The 22,619-nt window shown below is 46.0% G+C and overlaps 1 long non-coding RNA gene across 3 annotated transcripts in view; it reads left to right on the top strand.

Moving 5' to 3' along the window:
* The window catches only part of LOC130889316 (uncharacterized), a 154,701-nt gene extending 133,113 nt beyond the window's left edge, over window positions 1–21,588 (top strand). For all 3 annotated transcript variants that reach the window (XR_009058541.1, XR_009058542.1, XR_009058544.1), the window contains 2 exons: window positions 14,798–14,934; window positions 21,231–21,588. This is a non-coding gene — a long non-coding RNA (uncharacterized LOC130889316). The remainder of the gene's footprint in view (window positions 1–14,797; window positions 14,935–21,230) is intronic.
* Window positions 21,589–22,619: the final 1,031 nt, after the last annotated feature.

Raw genomic sequence — 22,619 nt, 5'->3', positions numbered from 1 at the left:
CAATTGTACGTTTTATTTGGGGCTCTTTATCTTTTGGTAAAATGAAGTGCTCAGTTTCCTGGGGTCGCCTTGAATGTCTCCCAGGGCATCAGACAAAGGCACACTTGGGCACATCTAAGCGAAGCTGCTTTCCTCTCCTGTGTCTCCATGTTCAAGGTGCTGTCTTCTCTTACTGCCGAGAGCCCTCCCTGGTGGACTCAGGGCTACCAAAAGCCCTGGTGTTATTTCCTTAACTTAGCCAATAAAACAAATGCCATGACCTTTGTGCAGGCCTCCTCATTTGATAACCCATTCTGAGCCAAGATTAGGAGTCCGGTTTCAGCTCCTGCATCCCAGCCCCATGGGCAGACCTGTAACTGCAAATCGCCTGATCTCTTCACCACACCTCACCTCCTCCCTGCTTCTGTCTCCTAATCCAGAGATGAAGGAACTTCAGTGCCCCTCCTTGTCACGCAGGGACAGCCACTACCCTGAAAAGCAAAATTCCAGGGTAATTTCTGACTCATCACACTTGGTGCCAAATTAAGTTGTGCCCTGGCTCTGCTCCAGCTTGGGCAAATAGCCACTTCGCAGAGACGCAAACAGGACCCAACAGCTTCTTCTTCCCACATTGTCCTTCTTTTTCCTGGCACCCAGCCCTGGGAGGCTAAGAAATTCAGGTTGGACTCTTGCTTGGATCTTCTCTGTCTCTGGTTTCCATCCCAGAAACCCTAACTCCAGAGGCACCGGCTTCCTTTCTTAGTCTGTGTCTTGTCTGTCTTTCCATCATGTAACAATCCCTGTTTGTCATGGCAGAAGTGAGAAAGACTCTCCCATTCTGGCCGAAATTACATTCTCCACACAAACAAACAAAAACAAAAAAGGGAGGAGGAAGACAAGAGAGAAAGAAAAAGGAAGAAAGAAAATTTCCTTTTCTTAAAAGCCCTACCTTTAAAATTTTTCTATCTCACTTCAGAGTGTCAGGCAGCGAGTAGACACAATCTTGGGCTGTATTTATTTCATCCCCAGTCATATGGCTGATTCAGGACAATTAAGAAGATTTTCCTAATTTTCTTAGAAATCGCCACACTGATATCCAAAGCAGTTATAACAGCTTGCACTCCCACCAGCAATGCAGGAATGTTCCCTCTACCCCACATCCTCTCCAGCATAAGTTCTCATCAGTGTTTTTGATCTGATGACAATTTGATCTATCATTCTTATAGGTGTAAATGGAATCTCAGAGTTGCTTTGGTTTGCATTTCTCTGATGACTAAGAATGTTGAACATTTTCTTAGTGTCTTTAAGCCATTTTAGATTGCTCTGTTGAGAGTTCTCTGTTTAGGTTTGTATTCCATTTTTTATTGGATTATTTGTTCTTCTGATGACCAATTTCTTGAGTTCTTTGTATATTTTGGAGATCAGCCCTCTTTCCAATATGGGGTTGGTGAAGATCTTTTCCCATTCTGTAGATTGTCGTTTTGCCTTGTTGACTGTGTCCTTTGCTTTACAGAAGTTTTTCAATTTCAGGCAGTTCCATTTATTAATTGTTTCTCTCAATGTCTGTGCTACTGGGGTTATATTTAGGAAGTGGTCTCCTGTGCTGATGAGTTCAAGTGTACTTCCCACTTTCTCTCTATGAGGTTCAGTGTGGTTGGCATTATGTTGAAGTCTTTGATTCATTTGAACTTGAGTTTTAGGCATGGTGATAGACATGGATCTGTTTGCAGTCTTCTACATGTTGATATCCAGTTATGACAGTTCCATTTGTAAAATATGCTTTCTTTTTTCCATTTTATATTTTTGGCTTGTTTGTCAAAAATCAGGTGTTCGTAGGTATGAGGATTAATATCTGGGTCTTCGATTCAATAGAGTGGATAGAAAACTCCAGTGTTTTTCAGATCTCTCTCTTTGCCTTGCCCAGAGCAGAAGGACATTTTGCTGATGAATACAAACATCTGCTTCCTCTCCTTCTGCATGCTACGCTTGTCATCGTGGACTCCAGGTGTACTGGCGGGGTCCTGCTGAGTAGCCCACACTGCCCACATAGCTACGTGTGAAGAGCAAAAGGAGATCCTGATCGTTAGCAGTCTAGACATGCTGTACGCTGCTAAAACACACAACCATCGTGTGCAGCTGTTTTTACACATTTGCCCTGTGTGCCCTCAAAAGAAAAGAAAAGTGGCATTTATCCTTCCATGTGGCCATGGTCCAGGCAAAACCTTTCCACATGCACAGTTTGAGTTCCAAAGATTTCATCTTAAGAAGAATAGGAAGAGAGAGTGAAGGGAGAGAGAAAGAGCGAAAGGAGGAGGGGGGTAAAGGAAGAAAGGGGGTTCACATAATCCTTCTGTGACTTAAAGTTTCCTTGGAACATGCTAACTGGACCGAGGCAAAAGACAAAGAATGAGGCAAAATATTTCATAAACTATCACAAATTTTAAGAACTGTGCCTTTTGACAATGTGAGGGTCTTTGCTCTGTGAGACTTTCTGAATCTCAAACTTTCCTGGAAAAATAAACCGTTCCTATTGCACTTTGAGGGTCCTTTTGTTCATTTTGTTTACAAAGCTTCTGCGGCTGGATGAGATCATGTACAGTAAATTATTTTAAGTTGAGAAAAGCAAAGGTCTCCTGAGACTGTGCATCTCTGCGGGACAGACAACCACAGCCGACAAGGTAGCTAGAGAGGAAGCTGCGCTTTGGAGTGCATGTGCTAATCTGGGCATCTTGATCAGAAGTATCATAATCTGCATACAAACAGAAGTGTCATAACTCCGGGAGTCACGTTATTAGGCTATCTGCCCGCCACCTCCTCACAATAAAACCAGAATCACTGCACGCGGCACCTGCAGAGTGAAGGCCACAGGCAGGGTGGATTATCCATCTATATTGAGAAACACACTCTTTGAGGCATACTGTGTCCACTGTATCCATCATTTTATGGTGCCAAAAGAAATAGGGAAGTATTTTATTTGCTTTTTCCTTTCACTCTCTGTATGTCTTTTCAAAGTGAAGGACATGACTGACCAGTGAGAAATCTGGCCCTCTCTCAACTGACAATGAGCAGTCCTCTTAGCTCTTTAGAAGTATTTTGCTCTTCCTAGCCAGACCCCAGCATCACCGCTTTCCCTTCTCCATCCATGGTTTTCCATGAATGTAATATTTTGCATAAAAGACTTTGGGAAAATGTGTATGCTGTTTTCTTAGTTAGAGTTTCTATTATAGGCTGTTATAAAAAAACTGTGACCAAAAGCAGCTTGGGGAGAGAAGTATTTATTTCGGTTTACTCTGAATTAGAGTCAGGTCACACTCCGCCCTTGAGGGAAGTTAGGACAGGAACTCAAGCTGGGGACCTGGGGGTAAGAACTGAAGCAGGGATTATAGAATACTGCTTACTGGCTTGGTTCCATGGCTTCCTGGGTCTGCTCTTGAATAGAGCCCCGACCCAGTTGTCCAGGGGTGGCACTACCCATAGTGACCCGGGCCCTCTCACATCAATTATCAATCGAGAAAATGTCCCACAGACTTGCCTACATGTCAATCTGATGGAGGCGCTTTCTCCGTGAGGTTCTTCTTCCCAAACTGTGTCAAGTTGATGAAAGCAAACAAAACGATGACAACAACAAAAACATGGCTAAAATATTCTGCAATAAGAAAGCAAACTGTAGAAACAGAACTGACACCTCTTCTGTCATCCATCTGTGGGACAAACTTAAGACATCAAAAAAAAAAAAAAAAAAAAAAAAACCTTGAGCCAAAGTCAGTGGGGGCAAGGAGGCCTTGTTAAAAACAAAACGACAAAGGTCAAAAGCAAAAAGAGAGGACAACTCCATTCAACTGGTATCTATTTAGCCCTATTGTGATAGTGTGACATATTGAACAAAGTCAAATAAGAACAATCAGAACCATTTCACCCTGTAGAGTATTAAAGGAAGCATGAAACCCGACAAAAAGAGAAGACTAAAGAAAATCTGCAAATGAGATCTCCTAGCGTTACACAATGCTGTCTTGAGAAGTGAGAATCATAAACAGCAGGGCTTGGGAAGCACCAGTCTAATTTATGGGAGCGGAGTGGATACACGAAGGCTGCCACTCATGAGGATAGGCTACAGCCAATAATGGCTCAGGTATGTTCTTGTTACTCTGCGTGAGGGTCTCAGAGCAACAGTTGGCCATCGCCCTCGAGCCTAATAGAGTTGGAGAAGAGTAGAAAACCCAGAAGAACTAGTGAAGTTCAACATACTTTCTATCAAGAGCCCCAAGTAACTCATGAGCACTCTTCATAAGCTTGTGCATGCTGGATATTCAAAGAATATTTTGAATTAATAAGGCAGAAGTTAAATTACTGCATATGCTTTATACAAATATTCTTATCTGTTTTTGAATATTTATGAAAGGCTTACAAAATGCAAAACTGGGCCATGATCCAAAATCCCATCTCCAAAAGGCAAAAATTATGAGTCATATGCTCTGAAAACCAAATTAAAATTGGATTACATTGATTTAAAGTAACTAAATGGCAGGAAGAAGAAGATATAGTTAAACATTGTCTTGGGGACGCCAGGAAGGGCTCTGGAGTGACTTAGTGGCGAGAGCACTTGCTATGCAAGCCTGAAGACTAGAACTCTAGTGAAAGTTGGTGGTCGTGGCAGCCTGTCTGTAATCCACAGTCAGGAGACAGAGGTGTAAATTCCCCAGAGAAAGCGGACTAGCCAGATGAACGAAACCAGCGGCTCTGGGGCTAACAGGATAACCTACTTCTGTATATAAGGAGGTGAGTGATTGAGAAAGACATCCGACATTGACCTTGGGACCCCTAAAAACTCGTGTACACATATGCACCACACCCATGTGAACATACACACACATATAAAAAGGGAAGCACATATTGAACAAGGTCAAATAAGCAAAAAACTGAAAAAATTGAACTTTGTTGTTGTTGTTTTGAGACAGGGTTCTTCTGTAGCTTTGGAGCCTGTCCTGGAACTAGCTCTTGGAAACCAGGCTGGCCCTGAACTCATAGAGATCTGTCCGCCTCTGCCTCCTGAGTGCTGGGATTAAAGGCGTGTACCGCTGAAAAACTGAATTTTTAAGAAAGCTGCTTAGCTGGGATCGTAAGGTACTTGTATTCATACAAAAGGCTTTAATAAAAAGTATTATGAGCTCTGTATTTAGGTCAAGAAAGCAGGAGAAACAAAGACATAATAGGTCAGGGCACACCAAGATACACATGCCCAGTGGCAAAATGGGTCTGTCACTTTCTATATACATAAATTATAAATCACAGTTTAATCAACTCCAGTGCTGTCCCCACACTTTACTGTGGTGCAGAGAGAATTATAGCTCAGCTAACACTCCACCGGGCCCAATCCTCCCTAAAAATGGGCATTCTTTATTAATGACCCCCAAACTGAAATTCAGAGTGCCAATTGCTGCTAGCTCAATATGGCGCTATAGAAAGGTTCTTATATGTAGTCCCTGTTGGGACACCTTGACTTCTCCCCAGGAAGAGAGGAAAGGGGGCTCTTGTCCTCTTGTATTTGCAAGGCACGTTAGATGGGCTTAGAGTGCCCAGTCAGCAGGTGTAGGGCCCATGGGTCTACCCCTCCTCCCGGATTCATTTTGTGGACAGTTTCTGGCCAGGCATTTTGTTGCATTTCCCAGCTATCCTGGGCTCCTTCTGCCCTGCCTGGTGATTAGCTATAGGGCGTTGTTTACTCCACTTTGGGTGTGATAATTTCCCACCTGCCTGGGGGGAATTCCATTGTGCAGCAGCTAGATGTATAAGGTTTTTCCTAAGTCTGAATAAAGGGCATCTCCTCTCGAATGACCCAGGTCTCTTGTGTGTTCTTTCAATCTCCAGGCCCTTCCTTTCCCAGCTCACAAACGGTACAGCGGTGCGTGAACTGTACCAAGAGAGTAACGCAGGCAGTACAAGCAGGATCATTTCACTTGACTCGGGATGTAGAGTATAAGCTCTTGCTATCTTTTATGAACAAATAAAATATGTGATAGTCTCACCTATCGCAGGTTGCTTCTCTTAACTGTTTAACCATTGCAGAAGGTGCCCAGTCCTTGATATACTTTATTAAACCATGCAAGATAAAATTATGCATCATGCCCGTTCCTCTAAGGAAACCTGAGCTACATGGCTGTGCCAGGAGAATGAAGCAAAAATATCCACAGCGACCAAGCAGTCTGCAGAGTCCATGAAATCCATATCACAATTCTCACAACATACACAGGACTTACTCTGCAATGTCGAATAGCCAAAGCAGTCTCAAGAAAGAAGAACAAAGTAGGAGACATCATATTTCCTGATTCCAAAATGCATAACAAAGCTACAGATATAAAACAGTACGTGGGTGGGGTGATAACTCACCATCATAGTTGGTCTCCAGAACCCACATTAAGAAATGACAACATCTAGAGTGTGTTAGAGAGGTGGAGATGGGCATATTACTGGGACATGCTGATCAGACAGCATAACTTACTTGGCAAGGTCCGGACTAATATGAGACTTTCTGAACAGTAAAACAGCACACAAAAACAGCAAGAAGGTGGATAGTCCTGGAGACAGGCATCTGAAGTTGCCTTCTGGCCCCACATACATGCACACACACAAGCGTCCATACACACATAAATGTACCCACACATCCAAATACACACATACAAATACCAGCGTGCAACTGCATGCAAGTAGATGCCAGGACAAATGGAAGAGAACAGGCATCCCAGAAATCAGCACACCCATTCATGATCAACTATCCTCCACCAAGGCTGTCCAGGCACATTGTAGGGGGAGGCTGCCCCTCCCTCGTCATAGTGACTACACACAGAAGAATGAGACTCACGGATCAATGCACAGGGGGTTAGTACTCAAGTGGAATGCAAAACGTACAGCTTTTTGAGCGTCATAAGTTTAGTTACCTCTTGAGTCTTTTTACAAATTATTTCATTAATTATTGTTGGGTATGCACACACATGAGTGCTCAAGCATAGTGTGTGAGTGGCACACATGTCATGGGGCACATATGGAGGTGGTGTTGAGCCCTCTTCTTCCTTCAAGCCTAGGGCTCTGGGATCAAAATTCAGTTATTTGGGTTTGAATGGGATGCACTTTTATCCGCTGAGCCAACTTCCTGACTCCAATGGAATGTTTTGATTCAGAGGAAATAGCTATGCCCTAAGCATGTTGTCAGTGATTGCCTTGCGATGTCTAATGTTTGTGGCATTTAAGGTTGCTATTTTCTTTCTTTCTAACCTATCAGAACTTCTATCTCTAAAGAGTGGCTGTAGGGCCTTAAGGCAGACAGTCTCTGGGGGTGCTCTCACATTGGGAAGGTTAGGTTCAGCATCCACGAGGCCATTACTGTTCAGTATCCAAGACCACTTAGTGGGAAGTAAACCAAATACTTCATCATTATTAGTGATACTGTATACCACATGACCAAGAACAAACCTTTAGCGCACTATGCCTGCTCTATGCACTATGTGCTTTAGTATGGTTCGCGAGCAGGGCAAGGGGCTGGAGATTGAAACACACACACACAGAGACAGACACAGGTCATCCTTGAAACAAGAATGCCTGCTTTATTGTGTTCCAGGGCAGCTTATATAGGCTCTGCTTGACCAATGGCCACGCCCTAACTCTGAGCTGCAAGCCCAGCAGAAACCACTCTCCTGCCATCAGGGACTCCTGAGGGTCTTGTGCTCAGAGCAGCTGCAAGCACAGGAAAACAAGTTGTTTGCTCAGAGCATCTGCAGGAAAACAAGCTGTTTACAGAAAATTCAGGGTCTGGGGGTCCACAGTCCAACACAAACCTGGACTGCCAAAATCTCAGCTGGGACCTTCAATTGCTGCACACCGCGCCCCCGTGTCTGCACTCTGTGCGCTGGCACCCAGTTTGCGAGTTTCAGGAAAGGGGTTAGAGGTTGAAAACTCAGATGCAGAAACAGACTGACGCAGCTCCCAACGCTGGTTCAAGAAAGCCCATATTTATTAACACCATGTAGACTTAAATACACTTCAGTTAATGGTCAACAGGTGATCCTCTGATCCTCTAACTAGGCACAGCTTCTAGTAACTTATATTAGAAGGTTCTAGGAGGGAAAAGCAACTGAAGGCCAGGACTCATTAGTCCCAACATCTCCCCCCTTTTTTATAAAACAGAAGACCCTCCTGTCTTAGGTCATCTCAGAAGAGTAAACTCTTACCCATCTTTGGGAGGCCCCTTCCCTGTCTTAGGCGGGCCCTCTTCTGTAGAAGTTGCCCGTCTACGGAGGAATCTTCATTGTTGGTGCAGTATTTGCAACCAAACCTTCCTGGCCAACAGGGTCAGAAGGACTTGCTAAGTGACCATATGCTGCATTTTTATGGGTTGTCTGATCTTACACAGAATTCAGAGATGAATGCCCATGGCAACAGGCGTTGATTGCCAGCAATAGGGTCCCCAATCACCACTGGACCCAGCCTCCCATTAGGGCTATGGTATTCAACCATCCCTTTGGCTAAACAGTTCCAATCTGGTGTGCTGATTGTCACATTTCAAGGGCTATTCCAGTAACCATTGAGTTGTTTCACCACATAAGAGGCATTAGCACTATTAACAGATGTCACACAAATGGAATGATAAGTGTGAACGAGACATTTGTTGTACAGTCATAAGTCCACCTGCTCCTACAATAGGGCAGTCTCTTGATTTAAATTTGAAAGTCCAAATTTAATGTGGACACTCAGGACATTCTGAGTCTGGAGAGCATCGTTGACTTGTCTCACCAGTTTATCCACGGTGTCCGACACCAACGATGTTTGTGCCATTGCCAGTCCTCAACCATGGCTGCAGCAGCAGACACCACGATGACAGCAATCACTGCAGCTGTCTCTCCAGAATCTCGTTTCTCTCGATACAGGATCATCTCAGTCTGCTTAGCCTTTTTGGTAATTGGCAGTGATATGATGGCTGGTACCTGAACCAACAAGGCAGCACTGGAGTGGTCATCCCAGCAGTCGCTCAGGCCACAGTTTCTGAAAGAACAAACAAGAATATCTTTCCCCCAAAGGTGCTATTCCATACTGCAAAAGGAAGAGAAAAGAGAAAGAAAACTAAAATAGTGCCTGGGCTCTCAGAGAAATATTCCAAAAGAGAAAGATAGGAACTACACTCACTTGTATAGGATTCCTTTTGATTAATAGAAGCCTGTTCTATCACCATATTGCTTAAAGCAGTTCCAGCTGTATAGTTTGAGGACTAGAAAGATGAATACAAAGAACTAGCTTGGCTCACTGATCAACACAAGGGGGTTCCTTACCAGGCTTCACACAGTGCTTTCCGCTTGACTGGGACTCACCAGGAGGCTCATTAAGAGAATGAAGGGTGTCATTCTCAGACCCATCACAGGGTCCTTTCCCAGCATTTTCCACAGCCCGAATATATCGCTCTGGTACCCAAATGGGCTTATCCGTTCCTGGAGGAAAAACACAAACAGCTCCTCTCACCCTAGCCAACAGGCTAGCCATCCATAGCTTTCATCACCAAGGTGGCTTTCCGGGGGGGACACCTTTGTAGGATGTGTTGTTAAGACTGCCCCCATCTCTGCTAAGAGATCACGTCCCCATAGATTGACAGGCAGGCTGGGAAGAACATATGGCTGGAAAAAACCCTCGTGTTTTCATCATGCCATTTCAATATTTTTGAACTTTTTTGAGGAGTTTGACCTATTCCCTGCAGCCGTACAGTACCTTCTTCCAAGGGCCATGCCTTTGGCCAATATTTTAAGGACAAAACGGATACATCTGCCCTGGAATCTAAAATACCATCAAAGCCTTTTCCCTCTATAGTTATTCTAAATTGGGGCCATTCATTTAACTGTGCAACCCAAAAAGCAGCTGTTCCAGGGGATCCAAACCCTTGATTGCCACGGGCTCGTTTATTATTGGTAACCTTGTTGGGAATCAACACTAATTGTGCTATCCGCTCACCTTGAGGAATTACCACCACCTCTGGTTGGACAGATGTCATAACCTTAATCTCCTCTTGATAGTCTGCGTCTACGATCCCAGGATGTATTTGGATCCCCTTTAACAGGGTACTGCTTCTGCCTAATATAAGTCCCATGGTACCCGGTGGTAAGGGCCCATATACTCCTGTAGGGAGTGCTTGCACTCCCATTTGTGGGGTTAAGACTGCTCTGGCAGAGGCACAGAGGTCCAATCCTGAGCTCCCTGGTGTGGCTCCGACATGGTCTGCAATTCGAAAGGATTTCTCTGCGGAAGGAACTGGACATGGCCTCTGCTGGGGTACCGTCCCTGCGGTTCCGCAGTCGTTGCGGTACTGGTCTTGCAGTCAGCGGTTGTCTAGGACGGTGATCTGCACTTGCCCAGCTCGTGTACGGGACAGCAGCTTGCAACTGTACCGAGAGTAATGTAGCCCTTACGGTTGGATGCCAATCAGCGAGGTCGGGAAGTAGGGGACCCCTGAGAGATGGCCCTCAGACGCTCGCGGGCAGATGATTTTTCCCAAATGGAGGAAAAAGTGATGAATTTAATGAGAGGCCGAGGAGGCAGAAGCAGCCTTCAAGGCCTATGAGGCCAAGATGAAACAGGCTTACCACCTGAAAAATTGGACACTTGTCAAGAATTTATTCTTAACTTGCTTTAAAAAGGAAGACTAGATATTTAAATTATCTCTGGATAGCGTCCTATGTGAGAAATTAGCTTCCAAGGGGCAAGGAGCTGTGACAGTGAACGAGGGGATGAAGATTATAGCACCTGTGACAAATGTTCTAAAGAAACTGACTCTCATGGATGTTCCGCTGGTATATGAAAAAAAGGAAGATGTTTGGAAAACAACCAAAGAAAATAGAAGAACTAACCTTGGTGAAGATGGTTGCTCTGAGTTTTGCCACCATGCCAACCACACATCAGGAGGAGGGTGACAAAAGTGACCAGAGCATGTCAGATTCGGCGAGTGCCTCTTCTGTGGGTGAAGGCACTGAGTTTAGACTGGAAGAACCCACCGACTGGGAGGATGAAGCTGCGGCCTCGGAAGATGCCTCAGTGAAGAAAGGATTTCTCTGCGGAAGGAACTGGACACGGCCTCTGCTGGGGTACCGTTCCTGTGGTCCCGCAGTCATTGCTCCATACACTGAGGTTTTGGGGCCCTGGAGCAGGGCCCTCTGCCAGTTTCCCTGCTGTTGATTAATGGTACCTGGCAGAGGTTTCCCATCTATATCTGTTTTAGAGAAGCAATCTTTAGCCCAGTGTGCTCCCCCTTCTGCATTTAGGGCACAAGCCAGGCTTCCTCCTTCCCTTCATTATCAGCTGTGGGCATTCCTTTCGAAAATGACCAGGAGTTCTGCAGTTAACAATTACGGCCTCCGATCCTCTTATGTTTCTCCAAGGTTGAATAGCTGCTTCTATAACCTGGTCTTGAATGAAATTCCCATCTATATCTCTGCATATCCTGATATAATCATTTAAACTCTTTGTTTTGTGAGGGCGTAATGCTTCCTTACAGTATCTATTGGAATTTTCAAATACAAGTTGTTATATCATAGGCATGGCTGTTGTCTCATCTCCAAACAATCTACCGGCTACTTGTAACAGTCTATCTACATAATCTTGGAATGGTTCAGATGGTCCTTGTAGACCTTTTGATAATTGGTCTCCAGCTGCCCTGTTAGGTAGGGCCTTCCACGCTTTAGTGGCAGGTGCAGCTGTTTGGGCGAATACTCCTGGATCATAAAGAATTTGTTGCTGCAAATTGACATAAACCCCAGCCCCAGTTAACATATCTAAATTACGCTAGAGCATTTAACTGGGCCGTTTGCTTACAATTTTCCTGCAGCAGTCAGTTCTCTCCTTCCATTGTGTAAGGTTCCAGGGGTCAAAGCCAGGTCAACAGACTTGTAAGTAATGCCTTTACTTTCAAGTCAACTTGCTGACCAGCAACCATTCCTTGACTATGACATCAAGCCCATAGGAGATAAAAGCAACAAGAGACAAATGATATTACATGGAAACAAAGTTTTGCTTATCCAAGGACATAGTAAAATGAAAAAGAACCCCCGAATGAGAAGAAATTACTTCCAAATCATACATTTCATTGAGTTAATATAATTACAAGGCACAGCTGCGGAGCCCATTCCAACTGATTCATCTATAACACAGCTCCTGAACCTAAGGTTCAGGGAACATTGTAGAAGAGGGCCTGTAACAGCCAGGGGATCAGGGAGGTTGCTGGGAGACTGTGTCTCCTAGTCATGTCAGATGCTACACCCACAAAGTCCCACCATGACTGTCCAAACACGAGCTGAACAAGGACAACAACGGACATGGTGAAGTGGGCGGGAAAGCCCAGGAGGCCTCAACCCTACACAAAGAACTAGAGGCAATGGGAACTAGAGAGCCGGAGAAAGTCTTATCCAAGGAAGAACGTACTAATAGGTTATCCAATACCAAATGGTCAGCCCTGAAAACATATCCAGAGAAGTAACATTATATAGGTTGAGCAGGATGTTTTAGGAAGATATATGCACATATATGTATATAACAGCAATTAATGAAAACTGAGGGCATAAATTTGAAAGGAAGCAAGGAAGGTATGTGGGAGGGTTTGAAGGGAGGAAGGGGAAAGGGAAAATGATGTAAATAGATTATAATCTCCAAAAACACACTGTTCTAGTCTTTTGTGATAAAGATTTCTGGAGGTGTGTTTTAATAATCTAAGTAAAGGCAGCATTGTTGAGCTCCCCATCCAAAATGATTAGAATGGTGATTTTATAATGTTTTACTCTAATAAGGAAAGTATCCAAGTTGAACTTCCAGACATGTAGATAAAAATATTCTCAGTCAACGGCAGACTAGATGTTGCTTCAAAAGAAAAACTTATTTTGAAAGAAAAAGAAAATTAAAAATGATCTCAAATGAAATACAAGAAAGAATGGCAAAGGCATTAGTGAGAGGCAGAGCAAAGCCAAGAGGTACCATGTGTGTATTTGGAATCCCAGAGAGAAAAGGAGTGTAAATACAGCGGAAGAGACATAATTGACAAGATATCACAGAAACTAGGTTGTTTATATCATCATCATCATCATCATCATCATTATTATTGGTTTTTTGAGACAGGGTTTCTCTGTGAAACAGTCCTGCCTGTCCTGGAACTCACTCTGTAGACCAGGCTGACCTTGAACTCACAGCAATGCACCTGCCTCCGCCCAGGTAGGCTGTTCATTTGTATAGAAAGAAGCTCAGGGACAATACAGAAAGTCACCTTCAGCTTGCAAGCAAAGGCTGATCTGGGTCCATCAGACCTATTTCTGAGCCTGTGAGACCTAGGACCTAGAAAGAGGCCATTGTGTCTAACGTCAGGATCAGCTTCCAAACCCCGTGGAACCTTCTTTCTCTGTTGAAGCGATACTGACCATTCTTCCTTGGGTGAATTCATTTCTACATCACCGTTCCATTCATGCCCACGTGTGTCCTTTCTTATCCTCTCAGCTGTTCCGTGCCATCATGGGGAGAACTATGATTTATCTGACTTGGAGAGGCTCGAGAAGAAATTACGCAATGCCTTTGCAGACCGCAGTGGGGTGAAGTCCAGCACCGGATGGGAGGGGTGGTCTCAATGGACGACTTCTAGGGGACTCCTAAGCAGAGATTTTAAATTGTTTGGGGAGCTGCAGAGGACACACTGTTCTCTGGCCTTTTGACACCAGCTGAGAACAGCTCCTTCTGTTCCAAAGGCTGACAAGGACAAGACACACTGACTTCTGGGAAGTGGAATGACCACTGGAAGGCTGAGAAGAAACTGCGTTTTAAGAAGCAGCCATGGGCTTCTGTCTCTGCTTTGAGTCCACCAGTCTTTCATCTGCCCGCACCCACCCCTTCTATAAACAAGGAGGTTGAATTTGAATAAATTTGAGGTCATTTCTATCTCTCTATACTTATAGCTTCAAAATGTTTTCTTTAGCAGTTGGACATCAGCTTTGCACCGCAGATTTCCGCTTCCTTTGGTCTGCTTTGCTTTTTAGACAGAATCTCTTCGAGCCTGGCACACACCATGGCTGGCTCTATGTTTTGTGTGGCTATAAGGCACAGAGAAGGCTGGCCACTGGGACATGCTGGGAGGGTTAGTGGATGCAGAGGTAAAACGACAAGTGGCAAGGGATTGCCCTGTCACACAAATTGAGCACACCAGAGAGTTGTTTTGTGTAAATTAAGTGTGAAGATATCCTTGGTGAAAACACACTTTCGCAAATGAAAGTGGTAACCACCTTCGTTTCATCCTTACGTGCTGCGCCCAGGTAGCAAATCCCTGCTATGCTCCGCACATATACACAGTTAACACTGACAAGACAGTGAGCCCTCGTGTGGCTGTCCCTGGCTTCTTTTTCCCCTCCTCACACAGACTTTCATTAGGCTCACTGATCTCCTCCTCCTGTCAATCTGAACTAGGGCTGTGGCAAAATCAGAGGTCCCATTGTGCGAGCAACAAGGCTCCAAAACCAAAGCTGAGGAAGGGATTGCCCTTCTTCACGGATCACTTCCTCGTTCCTCAGTCCCTCCGCACGCTGGTCTGTTATCTTTTAGCCTATGCTGGGAGAACTGTTGTGTGGCTTCACCACAAGACAGTGTGAGAGCCTACTGGTGCCACCAGGAGTCCAGTTAGCCTTCCCGTTCTACCGCTTTCCACACTTTGCCAAACAAGGGGATGGAGCGTGGAACTGTAAATCTCTACCCATAGGGAAAGCGTGGTGACTCTGGCGTTCATGAGATCTTTAAATGTGGTATCCTGCTCATTCTGTGTTCCCAGGAGCATGGAAAGTGCTAATTCTGGAATCTCAGCCCTGAGCTAGTGCCGTCCTAGGCAAACAGACTACACTCTGGACCACGGCCCACGAAAGGATTCTTTGCAAAGCAGCCGTCAAGCTCTTAAGTAGGAGACACTGGGTGAGTCCTTGGGCCTGGCAGCCAAGAGAATGGCAGCTGCGGTTATGGTAAGCCCTGTAAGATCCCCAGGTTTCAGAGTGGTCTGAACCCCACCCCCCACCCCCGCTTTCTGACTCTAGAAGTGTAATAGTAAAGAGAAACGCACGGACACACCTGAGAGCTTTCTCCTCTCAATATGCGTTGTCCAGGTGACAGCGCCTGTGTGGAACAGTACTGGGAACACTGTTGGTTCACAGACAATGGAAAGTGGTTTCTCATACCCTAGGGTCTGGGAAGTCGTCTATCAGGAGACAGGCTCGCTCAGCGGCTGGCGACAGATCTCTTCCTGGTTGTACATAGACACTTTTATATGCTTGGAGAGGTGAGTGGGATTCCTCGGGCTTCTTCATGACATCACTGACCCTCTGGAGTGCCCATCTTCATGGGCCAATCATCTCCCTAACACCATTACTTCGGGGATTAAGGTTTCAAATATGAAATTTAAGGGGAAACAAGTATTATGAGCATAGGAACTTTTTCACAAACAGAAATACGACATATTGAGATATTTATCCTTCCAAAAGGACCTTCTTGGGATCTGGGTACCCCATGGACTACCACAGTACCAGCCATAGAGATACATGTCTATAATCCCAATAGCAGGGAGGCTGAGGCAGGAGGATTGCCATGAGTTTGAAGCCTGTCTGAGCTACATAGCAAGTTCTAGGCTAGCCAGAGCCACAAAATAAGATGTTGTCAAAGCAAGCAAACACACAAAAAACAACAACAGCAAAAACCAGAAACATTGCAAAGCAAAACAATAATAGTGGTGCTCCTGGACATTTATAACTTGGCTTGAGTTGGCATGTATGCAGTCACCGGACATACTGTGGCTGGAGGCTGGAGAAACTGAAGCAGCCAGCACCTCTCAAAAAGTAGACTCTCGCTTTCAGTGCTCTGGCCGCTGAGCACTGACTTCACCTTACCCTGCAGCAGCCCCCAGGACCCCTGAGAAATCTCCCCCCCTCAGTCCTCCTAGTGGAAGGGAGGCTAAGTGGCACAGAGCCTGTGCGGCAGTCAGCTTCTCTCTCCAGGATGCTACAGTGAGGCACACAGTAGACATTTAGGATTCATAGCAGAAGGGAGCCCCTAGCCCCAATGGAGAGCTGCGAACACATGTTCCACACGTCACTGTCCTTTCAGAGAAGACATTGCCTTCGTAGGTCCCAATTTCTGGTCATAAGAAATGTCTCCTTTCTTAGCCAAACCCACATTCCACCTGGGAGAAGAAGGCGAGTTCTCTTGCTGCACACAAAGCCCAACAGAAGAAAATCCCCTCAGACTTCTCCTACCATCCGTTTTGCTCATAGTTAAGTAACTGAGGCCAAAGGCCAAGGCAGCTATCACCCTGCCCAGGCAACAGTTTCATTCCATTGGGACCAAGGCAAAGAGCTCCTTTGGCTTGCTTAAGGTGAGCCCCGAATTAATTGAGAACCTTGTACCACTTTCTGAGTTAATTGAGAACTTTGCACCACTTTTAAATATTCCTTTTACGACTCCTTAAATGACTTGTGCTTTGTTCCAAAAAGGGATAAAAAGGCTGGCACGGGTATCTTAAATCCTACGTCCACTTGCTTTACCTGAGAGAACTCACTTTCCTACACGGGTTCCTAACTCAGGCACAAACCCTCAGTTTGGGAATCCTTGCCGGAGTGGAACAAAGCAAGTCTTGGTGGTTTGTCTTGTGTTTTTAAGTCTCTGGTAGCTGAAAACTGAGCTAATCATTCACAGAGTTCACTGCACTTTAATGATGGTTAGTGATACAAAGCACTTTGTTCTTGGCTTTCTCTAAGACAGGTGGTAGATATAAGGTTCAAGAGGGAAAAAAAAAACAGCCAGTACTAGATCCAAAATAGACTTCAATGTCAATCAGCATGGAGCCTGTAATAGCTATAAACCTTTAAAAATGGAACATAGTCAGCCTTGTGCGGTCCCAGAACCTGAAAGGTGTTGTATAAAATACTTATCTCAAAACAAACACTCAAAGTGATTGCCATAAAAACATGTCAGGTTCCAGGGCTGAAGAGATTTTCTGTAGATAAGGGTGCTGGCTGTGAAAGCAAGGAGACCCAACTTCAGATTCCCATCCTTCCCACGAACGCCAGGCATGGCTGCATCTGCCTATAACCCCAGTACTGGGAGTAGCAAAATGCGGAGCCTAGGTGTTTGCTGGCCATCCAGCCTAGACAACACAGAAAGTTTCAGGTTCAGTGAGAGACCCTGCTTCCAAAGCACAGGTATCGAATGTAGAAGAGAGGTCTAACATGCCCTTCTGGAGCCCACGTGCCTACACAGGCGTGTGTCCCACCCCCTTAGCCTGTTAGATCTAACTTCCCCTCTGCAGCTCACATGCCTACACAGGCGTGTGCTCTACCCCCTCAGCATGTTAGATCTAACTTCCCCTCTGGAGCCCACATGTCTACACGGGCGTGTGTCCCACCCCTCAGCATGTTAGGCTCCGGCCCTGTTTGTCAAAGAGCAAGGCCGTTCATTTCCACCTTTCAGAGCAAGAAGTGACACCATGGAGTGTGGGTGTGACCCGAGATGATGTAAAACCCGGTGCCTGCTGGGTAAGGGTCCCAAGAGTGCTTCATTCATAGTGTGCGTCCTCGCTGAGGAAACAGAGCGTCTCGTTCTGGTCATCTGCCTCATCAAGATTCCAGACTTGTTCATATACAGATGCCTAACGCGCTTGTAGGAGGGAAGGTAGAGCAAGCACTTTGCCGACTTCATGTTTACTCTAATTCCCCGTAGAACGCAGCTTATCAAATCCGAACGCTTGCTCCATTAGTTCCCGGTCGTCGTCATGGAGAGTCTGTGTGGCTGCTTTGAGCAAAGGGGCTGCAAACTAGTTTTGAGATTAAGCAAGCCTGTGTGTTCTTCATGCTAATACTTCCCAGGGTGGTAAAGAGATCAAGCTGCTTTGGGCTGGGCAGCCTGAACTCAGCCTAGTAACAATTGTATTTTGCCGGCCAGAGTGAGGGGAAAATGCCCAGTTTGTATTTATGACCATGAGGAAAATCGCCGTTTCGCCGACCTGAAGTTCTTGTGGGGTCTATCACAAGAGGAGGGGTCGGGGTGATAATAGAAAGGATGCCTGAAAACACAACCTTATTTCTCTTCATTGAAAGGAGACCCAGTCAGGTTTTATGGAGTAGGTTTGGCTTTTATTGGCAAGTGATTTGAAGAGCAATTCTCTCCCGTTTTTGGCTTCTGCTACTAGTTGGCAGACCTCGTTTATGATTCTGGCACTTGCCACATTTTGCTAACTCTCTTCTCTCCCCTTGCCCTTCGACCTAGGGGTAGTAACAGTGTCCTCTTATCACAGGACGCTGGGTCCTTTATTACCCAGGTAGGGTGACTGACCTTGATGACACATGGAAAAAAATTTAACTAATCTACTTTCATTTGAACTCCAGTTTACCCTGGCAGCCCTGCTAGGTCCCTGACCCAGAGTTTCTGCCTTGGAGTCGCTAATCCTTGGCGCTGTCTCTAGGCAGTTACCTAAAGAACACTCAGGCCTGTCCTCAGAGGAGCCTGCCGGGACACCAGCAGGGGTGGGCGCGCATGCCCAGACATCGCTGAACTAAAGGCCTGGTCTCAGCCTGGATTTATTTAGAACCTGGACGTGAGTGGCGTCCTAAGCTGATTAGAACGCTGATGTGTGTGTGAGGGGTGTGAAATTGAACAAGAGTAAATGCAACACCTTAAGAGAAGGGCACACTGAGAGATGGGGGTGTAGGATCACAGTAGAGGAGTAAACACTTCCCTGCAATAACCCCTTCAGTCTATAAACAATCGACTATAAACTGGACAGTGGTTTATGGGCTGAATGGACCGTTTGGGAAGCAGCTTCCAGGCACTTACATGAATGAAATAGAAGGGCGTGTGTTTCATAGGGTGCTCCAAAATCCAGTATTTTGGTGTGTGGTGTTTCTGTTGAGCACAGGTTTTTTTTTTTTTTTAATGGCTTCATTTTCCTAAATTCTACTGGAAAAGAGAAACAAAACTCAACTGAAAGTTTATCCTGGAGCATGTATGCGTGTGTGTATGCATGGTGTGTGTGTGTGTGTGTGTGTGTGTGTGTGAGAGAGAGAGAGAGAGAGAGGTGTGTGTGTGTGTGAGAGAGAGGTGTGTGTGTGTGTGTGTGTGAGAGAGAGAGAGAGAGAGAGAGAGAGAGAGAGAGAGAGAGAGAGAGAGAGAAAGACAGAGACAGAGACTGAGAGAGGGAGAGGGAGAGGGAGAGAGACTAGTTCTTGCTAGATTGGCCAGTTTTGTCCCACCCTTTTCCCTTAGCTCCATACTGCCACCTTCTGGTCTTTTAGAAATCCTGCAGAAGAAACCAGTTCTTCATGTACACATGTACTTCAGAAACTGTTGGATGTCAGGTCTTATGCCAGCAGCAGGTGATAGATAAATAGACTCACAAAGGAACAGACACACAAACTTAAAAACAAAGCATGACATGGTTCACACAACGAGAGAGTCACGCCCAGGTTCTGGAGAGAATGTGGGTGCTGGTGACTGGGGCCAGAGCAGACATACTAAAGAGGACTAAGGTAGATCCTAAAGGATGAGCAGAGATTAGTGAAGACAGACACAGGATGAAAGGCGATCATGGGAGGAGGGCTTATAGAAAGGATCCAGGGAAGAAGATGCCCCGGAGGGGTTGGTGCTGCAGCCACAATCAGGGAAGAAGATGCCCCGGAGGGGTTAGTGCTGCAGCCACAATCAGGGAAGATGTCCCGGAGGGGTTGGTGCTGCAGCCACAATCAGGGAAGAAGATGCCCCGGAGGGGTTGGTGCAATAGCCACAATCATCTAATTTAATGCACCCTGAATGTTCCAGGGTGGTGCAGAGGCAGTGAGAGGTGTCCACTGGTACAAGGGACTCTGACTCTGCTAGGAACTGCAGGGATAAAGTGCTGTCTTCTAAGCAAAGGAACCCTGTGCGTGGGGTTGCCTCTCAGTTACCTAGCCTGAGAGATCCATCTTAGGAGGTGAGAGGCACCTAGCTCATGGCGTTTTCTCAAGTTCTCACTGCCCCTAAATCGGATGATGATAACAGGATAGCAAAATGTATACTGATCCTGGCAATTTCTCAAAGGGGAGTGAACGTTACACCACCCAAACTGTAAGTCACATAGACTATGGTTCTGGGTGGGTTTTGTCTTTAGTTTTGGTGAATACTAAGTTATTTTTTAAAACTCAAGCAATCTAATATCATGATAGGGGGTGGGGAAGTAGCTGGGTTAGTAGATTGCTTGCCTTGTGTGAACAAAATCCTGAATTTGATTCCCAGCGGCTCATGAAGCACCTATAACCCCAGCACTCCAGGAGAGAGAGCTGGACGTTAGAAGTCATCCTTGGCAATACAGTGAGTTCCAGGCTAACCCAGACTGTATGAGACCCTGTGCCATTAAAAACTGATGACCCTCAGAGTATTATTAATCTGGTCTGTAATGAATGAAAAAGCTGAACAAAGTCCATGGCAATTAAAGCCTGACTCTTGGATAACAGAATGAAGGAGTGGGTTTACTAAATCTACAGCCAACGGGGAAGAAAGACTAAAACAGGGAAGAGCAGAACCCAACAAGGGAAGCCCCTGGCACCAAGACAGCCAGCCGGTGTGACTGACATATAGAGGGTCCCCAGCAACTGTCTTCTCCTGGGGGAGACTTCTAATTAGCCGTTCTCACCACAGGAAGTTCTTCACATCTTCTGGAAGATTTTATCTCTTATTTTTTAGGTGTGTGTTTCTGTCGTGTGTGTGGGTTCTCTTGGAGACGAGAAGAGAACAACAGTATCCCCAAAGCTGGAGTTACAGGCAGTTGTGAGCCACCTAGCATGGGTCCCGAGAACTGAACTCAGACCCTCTGCGAGAGCAGGGCACACTCAGTCTTAGCTATTGAGCCTTCTCTCCAGCACCCCACCACAGGCATTCTGATGCCATGAGAGACACTGAATGGCTGAATCTTTGGGTCTCGGAGGGGCCTGGAAATGTGTACCCCCAGCTGTCTCCAATGATGTGCTTTCCTTCTACTCTTAACAACATGGTGTCTTCACCTCGGATTCTTTTGCCATTTTCTGCTCCATTTCTCAGAGGGTCAGGGGCCAGCCCATCACTGACAAGGAATCTTGGAGAACACGCTAAGATAATCATGCCTGCGTCTGTAATGGGGGCTCCAGAGCCAGATTCTGGGGAGCTTAAAGTGCGCATGCCAATTTGCTAATCCACATTGTTGTCTCCTGTTTTAGCCTTACACAGGGTGAAGGCTAGAGATGAGGAAGAAAGAGTTCCTGCTCTGAGAACAGGGAGGAGAGGAAGAGGGGCTCTGAGCACACCCGTGGCGGCATTACACACCCGTGGCGGCACTACACACCCATGGCAGCACCACACACCCGTGGCACCACCACACACCCGTGGCACCACCACACACCCGTGGCGCCACCACACACCTGTGGTGGCGTTACACGCCTGTGGTGGCACTACACACCATCTGCAGTGGCATTCTCCCTCTGTGGTTGTGTCATCCCTTTGGTGGAGGTACTGCTGCCCTTTCAGGGAGCCTCCTGTTCTTCCACCCTTAAGTAAACAGACATCAGCGGTGCTGAAGTAGGGCTGGAGCACCATGACCAGGGCAGCGCCTCGCGAGTATCACATCCTATCCATGACAGGGCATGCGCTGAGTCTCCAGGGGAAAGATGCTGACAAGGGCTTGGGTTTGCTCTTCCTTTACTCTTTAAAAAAAAAAAATCTTTGGTATTTGTAAGAACAACAAAAAAGGGGAGCGCCTCATCCAAATCTGCTCTACAGGAGGCACGTGTTCTGGATGACACGAATCTGGGTGAAAGGTGCAGGGAGGGGGGGAGGGGGGACCGATTGCTGCATGTTCCCTGGGGAACCCTGAGATGTGTAAATGGGCTACCAGGGAAGAGCTACATGGTGTCCAGGTTTTCCGTCTGAGGGAGGAGACCACGGAGAGATTGGAGGATCCCATTGAATTACCCTTGATCATTTATGTTGTTGTTTCTACCATACAGGTGAGGTGATGGTGTCACACCCCCCTCCCCAAAGGGACGACAGGGCTACGGAGGTGGCTCAGTGGGTAAACCGTTTGGCATGCAAGCATGGGAACCTAAATTCAGACCATAAACCTGGGTGTGTAAACCTGGGTGTGGCAGTCACGGCTGTAATCCCAGTTACGGACCACACAGCCGGTAGTGAACCCTGTCTCAAAGGAGATGAAAAGGGAGAACTGACAGTAGCGGTTGCCCTCTGACCTTTACACACACGTGCCATGGCGAGCATGGATATACACGTGTATGCACATGCTTTTTTGGAAGGGACGATGGGGATTCCGTCAGGCTGAGCACCCTCTAGATAACAGGAATAAAATGGGGCTTCTAGATAGTGTCAGAACCAGCACCCTCACTCCCAGACCTCTTGTCATTTTGTCTGGGGGATTTAGTCCTCTGTCACACTAATCTTCTTGAGCATTTCTTTTGGATGTGGACAAGTGCTTCCCAGAGCTCTGTGGCATCCTTGGGAGAGCCTATTTCTGATTCTCATTCCCACACTAAGGTATTCGACTAGAAATAAAATATTAAAAGTTTAATTTTTTTTGAAATTTATTCTTCTCTCAT

The sequence above is a fragment of the Chionomys nivalis genome, chromosome 18, assembly GCF_950005125.1.
Source record: "Chionomys nivalis chromosome 18, mChiNiv1.1, whole genome shotgun sequence".
In the NCBI taxonomy this organism is placed as follows: Eukaryota; Metazoa; Chordata; class Mammalia; order Rodentia; family Cricetidae; genus Chionomys; species Chionomys nivalis.
The sequence above is the reverse complement of the archived record's forward strand: the minus strand, read 5'-3'. Positions and strand labels throughout refer to the sequence as shown.